General features: G+C 48.9%; 1 pseudogene; it reads left to right on the forward strand.

The window, feature by feature from the left end:
- LOC135565182 (centrosomal protein of 89 kDa-like) overlaps positions 1-15,850 on the forward strand; it is a 210,997-nt pseudogene that overhangs the window by 25,314 nt on the left and 169,833 nt on the right.

A 15,850-nucleotide genomic window follows, 5' to 3' on the forward strand; every position in this document is an offset into this window, starting at 1 on the left:
TAGTAGAAGTATTTACCCTGCTGGAGGTGTCTAGTGGAAGTCTTCACCCCACTGGAGGTGTCTGGTAGAAGTCACCCTGCTGGAGGTGTCTGGTAGAAGTCTTCACCCTGCTGGAGATGTCTGGTAGAAGTCTTCACCCTGCTGGAGATGTCTGGTAGAAGTCTTCACACTGCTGGAGGTGTCTGGTAGAAGTCATCACCCCACTGGAGGAGAATGGTGGATGTCTTCACACTGCTGGAGGTGCATGGTAGAAGTCTTCACCCTGCTGGAGGTGTCTGGTAGAAATCTTCACCCCGCTGGAGGAGAATGGTGGATGTCTTCACCCTGCTGGAGGTGTCTGGTAGAAGTCTTCACCCCACTGGAGGAGAATGGTAGAAGTCTTCACCATACTGGAGGTGTATGGTAGAAGTCTTCACACTGCTGGAGGTGATTGGTAGAAGTCACCATGCTGGAGGTGTATGGTAGAAGTCACCCTGCTGGAGGTGAATGGTAGAAGTCACCCTGCTGGAGGTGTCTGGTAGAAGTCTTCATCCTGCTGGAGGTGAATGGTAGAAGTCTTCACCCTGCTGGAGGTGTCTAGTAGAAGTATTTACCCTGCTGGAGGTGTCTAGTGGAAGTCTTCACCCCACTGGAGGTGTCTGGTAGAAGTCACCCTGCTGGAGGTGTCTGGTAGAAGTCTTCACCCTGCTGGAGATGTCTGGTAGAAGTCTTCACCCTGCTGGAGATGTCTGGTAGAAGTCTTCACACTGCTGGAGGTGTCTGGTAGAAGTCATCACCCCACTGGAGGAGAATGGTGGATGTCTTCACACTGCTGGAGGTGCATGGTAGAAGTCTTCACCCTGCTGGAGGTGTCTGGTAGAAGTCTTCACCCCGCTGGAGGAGAATGGTGGATGTCTTCACCCTGCTGGAGGTGTCTGGTAGAAGTCTTCACCCCACTGGAGGAGAATGGTAGAAGTCTTCACCATACTGGAGGTGTATGGTAGAAGTCTTCACACTGCTGGAGGTGATTGGTAGAAGTCACCATGCTGGAGGTGTATGGTAGAAGTCACCCTGCTGGAGGTGAATGGTAGAAGTCACCCTGCTGGAGGTGTCTGGTAGAAGTCTTCATCCTGCTGGAGGTGATTGGTAGAAGTCACCCTGCTGGAGGTGTCTGGTAGAAATCTTCAGAGTTGAAAGTTATCTCCATGAACTGTTCCTCTCCCCCCCCCTCTCTCTCTCCCCTCCTCCCTCACTCCTCTCTTCCCTCATCTTCCCTCCTCCCCCCTCTCCTCCCTCCTCTCTAGTCTCTAAGGTGTGTAAGCAGCTGATGTTGCTGGAGGCAGAGAAGCAGAGGCTGGAGGGGGAGCTGGAGGTAACGAGGAGAGAGCTCCACACTCTGCAGACAGAACACCTGCAGGCACGGTGCAGTCTGGAGAATGCAGTCAGCTGGGATGAACACCACGCCATCGCCACCAAACTCAAACGGTAGCTAGTTATAATACACTGCGATGAACACCACGCCATCACCACCAAACTCAAACGGTAGTTATAATACACTGGGATGAACACCACGCCATCACCACCAAACTCAAACGGTAGCTAGTTATAATACACTGGGATGAACACCACGCCATCACCACCAAACTCAAACGGTAGTTATAATACACTGGGATGAACACCACGCCATCACCACCAAACTCAAACGGTAGTTATAATACACTGGGATGAACACCACGCCATCACCACCAAACTCAAACGGTAGCTAGTTATAATACACTGGGACGAACACCACGCCATCACCACCAAACTCAAACGGTAGCTAGTTATAATACACTGGGATGAACACCACGCCATCACCACCAAACTCAAACGGTAGTTATAATACACTGGGATGAACACCACGCCATCACCACCAAACTCAAACGGTAGCTAGTTATAATACACTGGGATGAACACCACGCCATCACCACCAAACTCAAACGGTAGTTATAATACACTGGGATGAACACCACGCCATCACCACCAAACTCAAACGGTAGTTATAATACACTGGGATGAACACCACGCCATCACCACCAAACTCAAACGGTAGCTAGTTATAATACACTGGGACGAACACCACGCCATCACCACCAAACTCAAACGGTAGCTAGTTGTAATACACTGGGATGAACACCACGCCATCACCACCAAACTCAAACGGTAGCTAGTTATAATACACTGGGATGAACACCACGCCATCGCCACCAAACTCAAACGGTAGTTATAATACACTGGGATGAACACCACGCCATCGCCACCAAACTCAAACGGTAGTTATAATACACTGGGATGAACACCACGCCATCACCACCAAACTCAAACGGTAGTTATAATACACTGGGATGAACACCACGCCATCGCCACCAAACTCAAACGGTAGTTATAATACACTGGGATGAACACCACGCCATCACCACCAAACTCAAACGGTAGTTATAATACACTGGGATGAACACCACGCCATCACCACCAAACTCAAACGGTAGTTATAATACACTGGGATGAACACCACGCCATCACCACCAAACTCAAACGGTAGCTAGTTATAATACACTGGGACGAACACCACGCCATCGCCACCAAACTCAAACGGTAGTTATAATACACTGGGATGAACACCACGCCATCACCATCAGACTCAAACAGCAGATAGATACTGACTCAAACTGAAGATAGATACTGACTGACTCCAACAGCAGATAGATACTGACTGACTCAAACAGCAGATAGATACTGACTGACTCCAACAGCAGATAGATACTGACTGACTCCAACAGAAGATAGATGCTGACTGACTCCAACAGCAGATAGATACTGACTGACTCCAACAGCAGATAGATACTGACTGACTCCAACAGCAGATAGATACTGACTGACTCCAACAGCAGATAGATACTGACTGACTCCAACAGCAGATAGATACTGACTGACTCCAACAGCAGATAGATACTGACTGACTCCAACAGAAGATAGATACTGACTGACTCAAACAGCAGATAGATACTGACTCAAACAGCAGATAGATACTGACTCAAACAGCAGATAGATACTGACAGACTCAAACAGCAGATAGATACTGACAGACTCAAACAGCAGATAGATACTGACTCAAACAGCAGATAGATACTGACTGACTCCAACAGCAGATAGATACTGACTGACTCCAACAGAAGATAGATGCTGACTGACTCCAACAGCAGATAGATACTGACTCCAACAGCAGATAGATACTGACTGACTCCAACAGCAGATAGATACTGACTGACTCCAACAGCAGATAGATACTGACTGACTCCAACAGCAGATAGATACTGACTGACTCCAACAGCAGATAGATACTGACTGACTCCAACAGAAGATAGATACTGACTGACTCAAACAGCAGATAGATACTGACTCAAACAGCAGATAGATACTGACTCAAACAGCAGATAGATACTGACAGACTCAAACAGCAGATAGATACTGACAGACTCAAACAGCAGATAGATACTGACTCAAACAGCAGATAGATACTGACAGACTCAAACTAGTTATGAATACACTGACTCAAACAGCAGATAGATACTGACAGACTCAAACAGCAGATAGATACTGACTCAAACAGCAGATAGATACTGACTGACTCAAACAGCAGATAGATACTGACTGACTCCAACAGCAGATAGATACTGACTCAAACAGCAGACAGATACTGACAGACTCAAACAGCAGATAGATACTGACTGACTCCAACAGCAGATAGATACTGACTGACTCAAACATCAGATACTGACTGACTCAAACAGCAGATAGATACTTACTGACTCCAACAGCAGATAGATACTGACTGACTCAAGCAGCAGATAGATACTGACTGACTCAAACATCAGATACTGACTGACTCAAACAGCAGATAGATACTGCCAGACTCAAACAGCAGATAGATACTGACTGACTCAAACAGCAGATAGATACTGACTCCAACAGCAGATAGATACTGACTCAAACAGCAGATAGATGCTGACTGACTCCAACTTGTTATAAATACACTGACTCAAACAGCAGATAGATGCTGACTGACTCCAACTTGTTATAAATACACTGACTCAAACAGCAGATAGATGCTGACTGACTCCAACTTGTTATAAATACACTGACTCAAACAGCAGATAGATACTGACTCAAACAGCAGATAGATACTGACTGACTCCAACAGCAGATAGACACTGACTGACTCAAACAGCAGATAGATACTGCCAGACTCAAACAGCAGATAGATACTGACTGACTCCAACAGCAGATAGACACTGACTCAAACAGCAGATAGATACTGACTGACTCAAACAGCAGATAGATACTGACTGACTCAAACAGCAGATAGATACTGACTCAAACAGCAGATAGATACTGACAGACTCAAACAGCAGATAGATACTGACAGACTCAAACAGCAGATAGATACTGACTGACTCCAACAGCAGATAGATACTGACTGACTCCGACAGCAGATAGATACTGACAGACTCAAACAGCAGATAGATACTGACTGACTCCAACAGCAGATAGATACTGACTGACTCCGACAGCAGATAGATACTGACTGACTCCAACAGCAGATAGATACTGACTGACTCAAACAGCAGATAGATACTGACTCAAACAGCAGATAGATACTGACTCAAACAGCAGATAGATACTGACTGACTCAAACAGCAGATAGATACTGACTGACTCAAACAGCAGATAGATACTGACTGACTCAAACAGCAGATAGATACTGACTGACTCAAACAGCAGATAGATACTGACTGACTCAAACAGCAAATAGATACTGACTGACTCCAACAGCAGATAGATACTGACTCAAACAGCAGATAGATACTGACAGACTCAAACAGCAGATAGATACTGACTGACTCCAACAGCAGATAGATACTGACTGTCTCAAACAGCAGATAGATACTGACTGACTCAAACAGCAGATAGATACTGACAGACTCAAACAGCAGATAGATACTGACAGACTCAAACAGCAGATAGATACTGACAGACTCAAACAGCAGATAGATACTGACTCAAACAGCAGATAGATACTGACTCAAACAGCAGATAGATACTGACTGACTCAAACAGCAGATAGATACTGACTGACTCAAACAGCAGATAGATACTGACTGACTCAAACAGCAGATAGATACTGACTGACTCCAACAGCAGATAGATACTGACTGACTCAAACAGCAGATAGATACTGACTTTCTCCAACAGCAGATAGATACTGACTGACTCAAACAGCAGATAGATACTGACAGACACAGACTCCTGTCCTAGTTTCTGCTCACGGGGTCATAGGTTCAGAGGTGGTCATAGGATCAGACGTGGTCATAGGTTCAGACGTGGTCAGATGTGGTCATAAGTTCAGATGTGGTCATAGGTTCAGACGTGGTCAGATGTGGTCATAGGTTCAGATGTGGTCATAGGTTCAGACGTGGTCATAGGTTCAGAGGTGGTCATAGGTTCAGACGTGGTCAGATGTGGTCATAGGTTCAGACGTGGTCATAGGTTCAGACGTGGTCAGATGTGGTCATAAGTTCAGATGTGGTCATAGGTTCAGACGTGGTCAGACGTGGTCATAGGTTCAGACGTGGTCATAGGTTCAGACGGGGTCATAGGTTCAGATGTGGTCATAGGTTCAGACGTGGTCAGATGTGGTCATAGGTTCAGATGTGGTCATAGGTTCAGATGTGGTGATAGGTTCAGATGTGGTCATAGGTTCAGACGTGGTCATAGGTTCAGAGGTGGTCATAGGTTCAGACGTGGTCAGATGTGGTCATAGGTTCAGACGTGGTCATGGGTTCAGACGGGTTCATAGGTTCAGACGTGGTCATAGGTTCAGACGTGGTCATAGGTTTAGACGTGGTCAGATGTGGTCATAGGTTCAGAGGGGGTCATAGGATCAGACGTGGTCATAGGTTCAGAGGTGGTCATAGGTTCAGACGGGGTCATAGGTTCAGACGGGGTCATAGGTTCAGATGTGGTCAGATGTGGTCATAGGTTCAGATGTGGTCATACGTGGTCATAGGTTCAGACGTGGTCATAGGTTCAGAGGTGGTCATAGGTTCAGACGTGGTCATAGGTTCAGACGTGGTCATAGGTTCAGACGTGGTCAGATGTGGTCATAGGTTCAGACGTGGTCAGACGTGGTCATAGGTTCAGACGTGGTCATAGGTTCAGACGGGGTCAAAGGTTCAGACGTGGTCATGTTTTACCAAACCACATTCCTGCTGATCAGCATCATGGAACAGAGATGAGGAACAAAGATGAGGAACATAGATGAGGAACAGGGATGAGGAACATAGATGAGGAACAGGGATGAGGAACAGAGATGAGGAACAGAGATGAGGAACAGAGATGAGGAACAGGGATGAGGGATGAGGAACAGAGATGAGGAACAGAGATGAGGAACAGAGATGAGAAACAGAGATGAGAAACAGAGATGAGAAACAGAGATGAGGAACAGAGATGAGGAACAGCTGTAGATAGTCACCATGGAACAGAGATGAGGAACAGAGATGAGGAACAGGGATGAGGAACAGGGATGAGGAACAGGGATGAGGAACAGCTGTAGATAGTCACCATGGAACAGAGATGGGGAACAGAGATGAGGAACAGAGATGAGGAACAGGGATGAGGAACAGGGATGAGGAACAGGGATGAGGAACAGAGATGAGGAACAGAGATGAGGAACAGAGATGAGGAACAGCTGTAGATAGTCACCATGGAACAGAGATGAGGAACAGAGATGAGGAACAGGGATGAGGAACAGGGATGAGGAACAGGGATGAGGAACAGAGGTGAGGAACAGAGATGAGGAACAGCTGTAGATAGTCACCATGGAACAGAGATGAGGAACAGAGATGAGGAACAGAGATGAGGAACAGAGATGAGGAACAGAGATGAGGAACAGCTGTAGATAGTCACCATGGAACAGAGATGAGGAACAGAGATGAGGAACAGGGATGAGGAACAGGGATGAGGAACAGAGGTGAGGAACAGAGATGAGGAACAGCTGTAGATAGTCACCATGTTTTAACTACAATCATAAAGTGTGTGTGTGTGTGTGTGTGTGTGTGTGTGTGTGTGTGTGTGTGTGTGTGTGTGTGTGCGTGCGTGTGTTCTCTACCGTAGCCAACTGGAGGCTGATTCAGGCCGTCAGCAGACTGAGCTAGAGGAGCTGCAGCAGAGAGTGACTAGTCTACAGACAGAGAAGAACAGTCTGCTGTTGGACAAAACCAACCTGACTGCTGACATCAAGAGTCTGGAGGCTGACCTGGAGGTGTCCCGACATGCTAACAGGTACCCTGACCCCTAACCTCACTGCTGACATCAAGAGTCTGGAGGCTGACCTGGAGGTGACCCGACATGCTAACAGGTACCCTGACCCCTGACCCCTACCCTCACTGCTGACATCAAGAGTCTGGAGGCTGACCTGGAGGTGTCCCGACATGCTAACAGGTACTCAGACCTTGACCCCTGACCCCTAACCTCACTGCTGACATCAAGAGTCTGGAGGCTGACCTGGAGGTGTCCCGACATGCCAACAGGTACCCTGACCCCTGACCTCTAACCTGACTGCTGACATCAAGAGTCTGGAGGCTGACCTGGAGGTGTCCCGACATGCTAACAGGTACCCTGACCCCTGACCCCTAACCTCACTGCTGACATCAAGAGTCTGGAGGCTGACCTGGAGGTGTCCCGACATGCTAACAGGTACCCTGACCCCTGACCTCTAACCTCACTGCTGACATCAAGAGTCTGGAGGCTGACCTGGATGTGTCCCGACATGCTAACAGGTACCCTGACCCCTGACCCCTAACCTCACTGCTGACATCAAGAGTCTGGAGGCTGACCTGGAGGTGTCCCGACATGCTAACAGGTACTCAGACCCTGACCCCTGACCTCTAACCTCACTGCTGACATCAAGAGTCTGGCGGCTGACCTGGAGGTGTCCCGACATGCTAACAGGTACCCTGACCCCTAACCTCACTGCTGACATCAAGAGTCTGGAGGCTGACCTGGAGGTGACCCGACATGCTAACAGGTACCCTGACCCCTGACCCCTACCCTCACTGCTGACATCAAGAGTCTGGAGGCTGACCTGGAGGTGTCCCGACATGCTAACAGGTACTCAGACCTTGACACCTGACCCCTAACCTCACTGCTGACATCAAGAGTCTGGAGGCTGACCTGGAGGTGTCCCGACATGCTAACAGGTACTCAGACCTTGACCCCTGACCCCTAACCTCACTGCTGACATCAAGAGTCTGGAGGCTGACCTGGAGGTGTCCCGACATGCCAACAGGTACCCTGACCCCTGACCTCTAACCTGACTGCTGACATCAAGAGTCTGGAGGCTGACCTGGAGGTGTCCCGACATGCTAACAGGTACCCTGACCCCTGACCCCTAACCTCACTGCTGACATCAAGAGTCTGGAGGCTGACCTGGAGGTGTCCCGACATGCTAACAGGTACCCTGACCTCTAACCTCACTGCTGTCATCAAGAGTCTGGAGGCTGACCTGGAGGTGTCCCGACATGCTAACAGGTACCCTGACCCCTGACCCCTAACCTCACTGCTGACATCAAGAGTCTGGAGGCTGACCTGGAGGTGTCCCGACATGCTAACAGGTACTCAGACCCTGACCCCTGACCTCTAACCTCACTGCTGACATCAAGAGTCTGGAGGCTGACCTGGAGGTGTCCTGACATGCCAACAGGTACTCAGACCCTGACCTCTGACCTGACCCCTAACCTCACTGCTGACATCAAGAGTATGGAGGCTGAACCATGAAAATGCACCCCACACAGACCTATATATAGGGGATAGGGTTCCATAGGGCTCTGGTCTAAAGTAGTGCACTATATAGGGGATAGGGTGCCAGTAGTGATGCGGTAACAGACAGTAGTTCCTGTATGTATCTGGAGACTCTGAGGGAACAGCTCCCTGTATGTATCTGGAGACTCTGAGGGAACAGCTCCCTGTATGTATCTGGAGACTCTGAGGGAACAGCTCCCTGTATGTATCTGGAGACTCTGAGGGAACAGCTCCCTGTATGTATCTGGAGACTCTGAGGGAACAGCTCCCTGTATGTATCTGGAGACTCTGAGGGAACAGCTCCCTGTATGTATCTGGAGACTCTGAGGGAACAGCTGTCAGCTCCCTGTATGTATCTGGAGACTCTGAGGGAACAGCTGTCAGCTCCCTGTATGTATCTGGAGACTCTGAGGGAACAGCTCCCTGTATGTATCTGGAGACTCTGAGGGAACAGCTGTCTGTATGTATCTGGAGACTCTGAGGGAACAGCTCCCTGTATGTATCTGGAGACTCTGAGGGAACAGCTGTCTGTATGTATCTGGAGACTCTGAGGGAACAGCTGTTAGTTCCTGTATGTATCTGGAGACTCTGAGGGAACAGCTGTTAGTTCCCTGTATGTATCTGGAGACTCTGAGGGAACAGCTGTTAGTTCCTATATGTATCTGGAGACTCTGAGAGAACAGCTGTCTGTATGTATCTGGAGACTCTGAGGGAACAGCTGTCAGCTCCCTGTATGTATCTGGAGACTCTGAGGGAACAGCTCCCTGTATGTATCTGGAGACTCTGAGGGAACAGCTGTTAGTTCCTATATGTATCTGGAGACTCTGAGGGAACAGCTGTTAGTTCCTATATGTATCTGGAGACTCTGAGGGAACAGCTGTTAGCTTCCTGTATGTATCTGGAGACTCTGAGGGAACAGCTGTCTGTATGTATCTGGAGACTCTGAGAGAACAGCTGTCTGTATGTATCTGGAGACTCTGAGGGAACAGCTCCCTGTATGTATCTGGAGACTCTGAGGGAACAGCTCCCTGTATTTATCTGGAGACTCTGAGGGAACAGCTGTCAGCATCCTGTATGTATCTGGAGACTCTGAGGGAACAGCTGTCAGCTTCCTGTATGTATCTGGAGACTCTGAGGGAACAGCTCCCTGTATGTATCTGGAGACTCTGAGGGAACAGCTGTCAGCTCCCTGTATGTATCTGGAGACTCTGAGGGAACAGCTCCCTGTATGTATCTGGAGACTCTGAGGGAACAGCTCCCTGTATGTATCTGGAGACTCTGAGGGAACAGCTGTTAGTTCCTGTATGTATCTGGAGACTCTGAGGGAACAGCTGTTAGCTTCCTGTATGTATCTGGAGACTCTGAGAGAACAGCTCCCTGTATGTATCTGGAGACTCTGAGGGAACAGCTGTCTGTATGTATCTGGAGACTCTGAGGGAACAGCTGTTAGTTCCTGTATGTATCTGGAGACTCTGAGGGAACAGCTGTTAGCTTCCTGTATGTATCTGGAGACTCTGAGAGAACAGCTCCCTGTATGTATCTGGAGACTCTGAGGGAACAGCTGTCAGCTCCCTGTATGTATCTGGAGACTCTGAGGGAACAGCTCCCTGTATGTATCTGGAGACTCTGAGGGAACAGCTGTTAGTTCCCTGTATGTATCTGGAGACTCTGAGAGAACAGCTCCCTGTATGTATCTGGAGACTCTGAGGGAACAGCTCCCTGTATGTATCTGGAGACTCTGAGGGAACAGCTGTCAGCTCCCTGTATGTATCTGGAGACTCTGAGGGAACAGCTCCCTGTATGTATCTGGAGACTCTGAGGGAACAGCTGTTAGTTCCTATATGTATCTGGAGACTCTGAGGGAACAGCTGTTAGTTCCTATATGTATCTGGAGACTCTGAGGGAACAGCTGTTAGCTTCCTGTATGTATCTGGAGACTCTGAGGGAACAGCTGTCTGTATGTATCTGGAGACTCTGAGAGAACAGCTGTCTGTATGTATCTGGAGACTCTGAGGGAACAGCTCCCTGTATGTATCTGGAGACTCTGAGGGAACAGCTCCCTGTATTTATCTGGAGACTCTGAGGGAACAGCTGTCAGCATCCTGTATGTATCTGGAGACTCTGAGGGAACAGCTGTCAGCTTCCTGTATGTATCTGGAGACTCTGAGGGAACAGCTCCCTGTATGTATCTGGAGACTCTGAGGGAACAGCTGTCAGCTCCCTGTATGTATCTGGAGACTCTGAGGGAACAGCTCCCTGTATGTATCTGGAGACTCTGAGGGAACAGCTCCCTGTATGTATCTGGAGACTCTGAGGGAACAGCTGTTAGTTCCTGTATGTATCTGGAGACTCTGAGGGAACAGCTGTTAGCTTCCTGTATGTATCTGGAGACTCTGAGAGAACAGCTCCCTGTATGTATCTGGAGACTCTGAGGGAACAGCTGTCTGTATGTATCTGGAGACTCTGAGGGAACAGCTGTTAGTTCCTGTATGTATCTGGAGACTCTGAGGGAACAGCTGTTAGCTTCCTGTATGTATCTGGAGACTCTGAGAGAACAGCTCCCTGTATGTATCTGGAGACTCTGAGGGAACAGCTGTCTGTATGTATCTGGAGACTCTGAGGGAACAGCTCCCTGTATGTATCTGGAGACTCTGAGGGAACAGCTCCCTGTATGTATCTGGAGACTCTGAGGGAACAGCTGTTAGTTCCTGTATGTATCTGGAGACTCTGAGGGAACAGCTGTCAGCTCCCTGTATGTATCTGGAGACTCTGAGGGAACAGCTCCCTGTATGTATCTGGAGACTCTGAGGGAACAGCTCCCTGTATGTATCTGGAGACTCTGAGGGAACAGCTGTTAGTTCCTGTATGTATCTGGAGACTCTGAGGGAACAGCTGTTAGCTTCCTGTATGTATCTGGAGACTCTGAGGGAACAGCTCCCTGTATGTATCTGGAGACTCTGAGGGAACAGCTGTTAGTTCCTGTATGTATCTGGAGACTCTGAGGGAACAGCTGTCAGCTCCCTGTATGTATCTGGAGACTCTGAGGGAACAGCTCCCTGTATGTATCTGGAGACTCTGAGGGAACAGCTCCCTGTATGTATCTGGAGACTCTGAGGGAACAGCTGTCAGCTCCCTGTATGTATCTGGAGACTCTGAGGGAACAGCTCCCTGTATGTATCTGGAGACTCTGAGGGAACAGCTCCCTGTATGTATCTGGAGACTCTGAGGGAACAGCTCCCTGTATGTATCTGGAGACTCTGAGGGAACAGCTGTCAGCTCCCTGTATGTATCTGGAGACTCTGAGGGAACAGCTGTCAGCTCCCTGTATGTATCTGGAGACTCTGAGGGAACAGCTGTCAGCTCCCTGTATGTATCTGGAGACTCTGAGAGAACAGCTCCCTGTATGTATCTGGAGACTCTGAGGGAACAGCTCCCTGTATGTATCTGGAGACTCTGAGGGAACAGCTCCCTGTATGTATCTGGAGACTCTGAGGGAACAGCTGTCTGTATGTATCTGGAGACTCTGAGGGAACAGCTGTTAGTTCCCTGTATGTATCTGGAGACTCTGAGGGAACAGCTGTTAGTTCCCTGTATGTATCTGGAGACTCTGAGGGAACAGCTCCCTGTATGTATCTGGAGACTCTGAGGGAACAGCTGTCAGCTCCCTGTATGTATCTGGAGACTCTGAGGGAACAGCTCCCTGTATGTATCTGGAGACTCTGAGGGAACAGCTCCCTGTATGTATCTGGAGACTCTGAGGGAACAGCTCCCTGTATGTATCTGGAGACTCTGAGGGAACAGCTGTCAGCTCCCTGTATGTATCTGGAGACTCTGAGGGAACAGCTGTTAGCTCCCTGTATGTATCTGGAGACTCTGAGAGAACAGCTCCCTGTATGTATCTGGAGACTCTGAGGGAACAGCTCCCTGTATGTATCTGGAGACTCTGAGGGAACAGCTGTCAGCTCCCTGTATGTATCTGGAGACTCTGAGGGAACAGCTCCCTGTATGTATCTGGAGACTCTGAGAGAACAGCTCCCTGTATGTATCTGGAGACTCTGAGGGAACAGCTGTTAGTTCCTATATGTATCTGGAGACTCTGAGGGAACAGCTGTTAGTTCCTATATGTATCTGGAGACTCTGAGAGAACAGCTGTCTGTATGTATCTGGAGACTCTGAGAGAACAGCTGTCTGTATGTATCTGGAGACTCTGAGGGAACAGCTCCCTGTATTTATCTGGAGACTCTGAGGGAACAGCTGTCAGCTTCCTGTATGTATCTGGAGACTCTGAGGGAACAGCTCCCTGTATGTATCTGGAGACTCTGAGGGAACAGCTGTCAGCTCCCTGTATGTATCTGGAGACTCTGAGGGAACAGCTCCCTGTATGTATCTGGAGACTCTGAGGGAACAGCTCCCTGTATGTATCTGGAGACTCTGAGGGAACAGCTGTTAGTTCCTGTATGTATCTGGAGACTCTGAGGGAACAGCTGTTAGCTTCCTGTATGTATCTGGAGACTCTGAGAGAACAGCTCCCTGTATGTATCTGGAGACTCTGAGGGAACAGCTCCCTGTATGTATCTGGAGACTCTGAGGGAACAGCTGTTAGTTCCTGTATGTATCTGGAGACTCTGAGGGAACAGCTGTTAGCTTCCTGTATGTATCTGGAGACTCTGAGGGAACAGCTGTTAGTTCCCTGTATGTATCTGGAGACTCTGAGGGAACAGCTGTTAGCTCCCTGTATGTATCTGGAGACTCTGAGGGAACAGCTGTCTGTATGTATCTGGAGACTCTGAGGGAACAGCTCCCTGTATGTATCTGGAGACTCTGAGGGAACAGCTCCCTGTATGTATCTGGAGACTCTGAGGGAACAGCTGTCAGCTCCCTGTATGTATCTGGAGACTCTGAGGGAACAGCTCCCTGTATGTATCTGGAGACTGAGGGAACAGCTGTCAGCTCCCTGTATGTATCTGGAGACTCTGAGGGAACAGCTCCCTGTATGTATCTGGAGACTCTGAGGGAACAGCTGTCAGCTCCCTGTATGTATCTGGAGACTCTGAGAGAACAGCTCCCTGTATGTATCTGGAGACTCTGAGGGAACAGCTCCCTGTATGTATCTGGAGACTCTGAGGGAACAGCTCCCTGTATGTATCTGGAGACTCTGAGGGAACAGCTCCCTGTATGTATCTGGAGACTCTGAGGGAACAGCTCCCTGTATGTATCTGGAGACTCTGAGGGAACAGCTGTCAGCTCCCTGTATGTATATGGAGACTCTGAGGGAACAGCTCCCTGTATGTATCTGGAGACTCTGAGAGAACAGCTGTTAGTTCCTGTATGTATCTGGAGACTCTGAGGGAACAGCTGTTAGTTCCCTGTATGTATCTGGAGACTCTGAGAGAACAGCTGTCAGCTCCCTGTATGTATCTGGAGACTCTGAGGGAACAGCTCCCTGTATGTATCTGGAGACTCTGAGAGAACAGCTGTTAGTTCCTGTATGTATCTGGAGACTCTGAGGGAACAGCTGTCAGCTCCCTGTATGTATCTGGAGACTCTGAGGGAACAGCTGTTAGTTCCCTGTATGTATCTGGAGACTCTGAGGGAACAGCTGTCAGCTCCCTGTATGTATCTGGAGACTCTGAGGGAACAGCTGTTAGTTCCCTGTATGTATCTGGAGACTCTGAGGGAACAGCTGTTAGCCCCCTGTATGTATCTGGAGACTCTGAGGGAACAGCTCCCTGTATGTATCTGGAGACTCTGAGGGAACAGCTGTTAGCTTCCTGTATGTATCTGGAGACTCTGAGGGAACAGCTGTCAGCTCCCTGTATGTATCTGGAGACTCTGAGGGAACAGCTGTTAGCTTCCTGTATGTATCTGGAGACTCTGAGGGAACAGCTGTCAGCTCCCTGTATGTATCTGGAGACTCTGAGGGAACAGCTGTCAGCTCCCTGTATGTATCTGGAGACTCTGAGAGAACAGCTCCCTGTATGTATCTGGAGACTCTGAGGGAACAGCTGTTAGTTCCTATATGTATCTGGAGACTCTGAGGGAACAGCTGTTAGTTCCTATATGTATCTGGAGACTCTGAGAGAACAGCTGTCTGTATGTATCTGGAGACTCTGAGAGAACAGCTGTCTGTATGTATCTGGAGACTCTGAGGGAACAGCTCCCTGTATTTATCTGGAGACTCTGAGGGAACAGCTGTCAGCATCCTGTATGTATCTGGAGACTCTGAGGGAACAGCTGTCAGCTTCCTGTATGTATCTGGAGACTCTGAGGGAACAGCTCCCTGTATGTATCTGGAGACTCTGAGGGAACAGCTGTGCTCCTGTATGTATCTGGAGACTCTGATGTCCCTGTATGTATCTGGAGACTCTGAGGGAACAGCTCCCTGTATGTATCTGGAGACTCTGAGGGAACAGCTGTTAGTTCCCTGTATGTATCTGGAGACTCTGAGGGAACAGCTGTTAGCTCCCTGTATGTATCTGGAGACTCTGAGGGAACAGCTGTCTGTATGTATCTGGAGACTCTGAGGGAACAGCTCCCTGTATGTATCTGGAGACTCTGAGGGAACAGCTCCCTGTATGTATCTGGAGACTCTGAGGGAACAGCTGTCAGCTCCCTGTATGTATCTGGAGACTCTGAGGGAACAGCTCCCTGTATGTATCTGGAGACTGAGGGAACAGCTGTCAGCTCCCTGTATGTATCTGGAGACTCTGAGGGAACAGCTCCCTGTATGTATCTGGAGACTCTGAGGGAACAGCTGTCAGCTCCCTGTATGTATCTGGAGACTCTGAGAGAACAGCTCCCTGTATGTATCTGGAGACTCTGAGGGAACAGCTCCCTGTATGTATCTGGAGACTCTGAGGGAACAGCTCCCTGTATGTATCTGGAGACTCTGAGGGAACAGCTCCCTGTATGTATCTGGAGACTCTGAGGGAACAGCTCCCTGTATGTATCTGGAGACTCTGAGGGAACAGCT

This window comes from Oncorhynchus nerka, linkage group LG27, assembly GCF_034236695.1.
Source record: "Oncorhynchus nerka isolate Pitt River linkage group LG27, Oner_Uvic_2.0, whole genome shotgun sequence".
NCBI lineage: Eukaryota > Metazoa > Chordata > Actinopteri > Salmoniformes > Salmonidae > Oncorhynchus > Oncorhynchus nerka.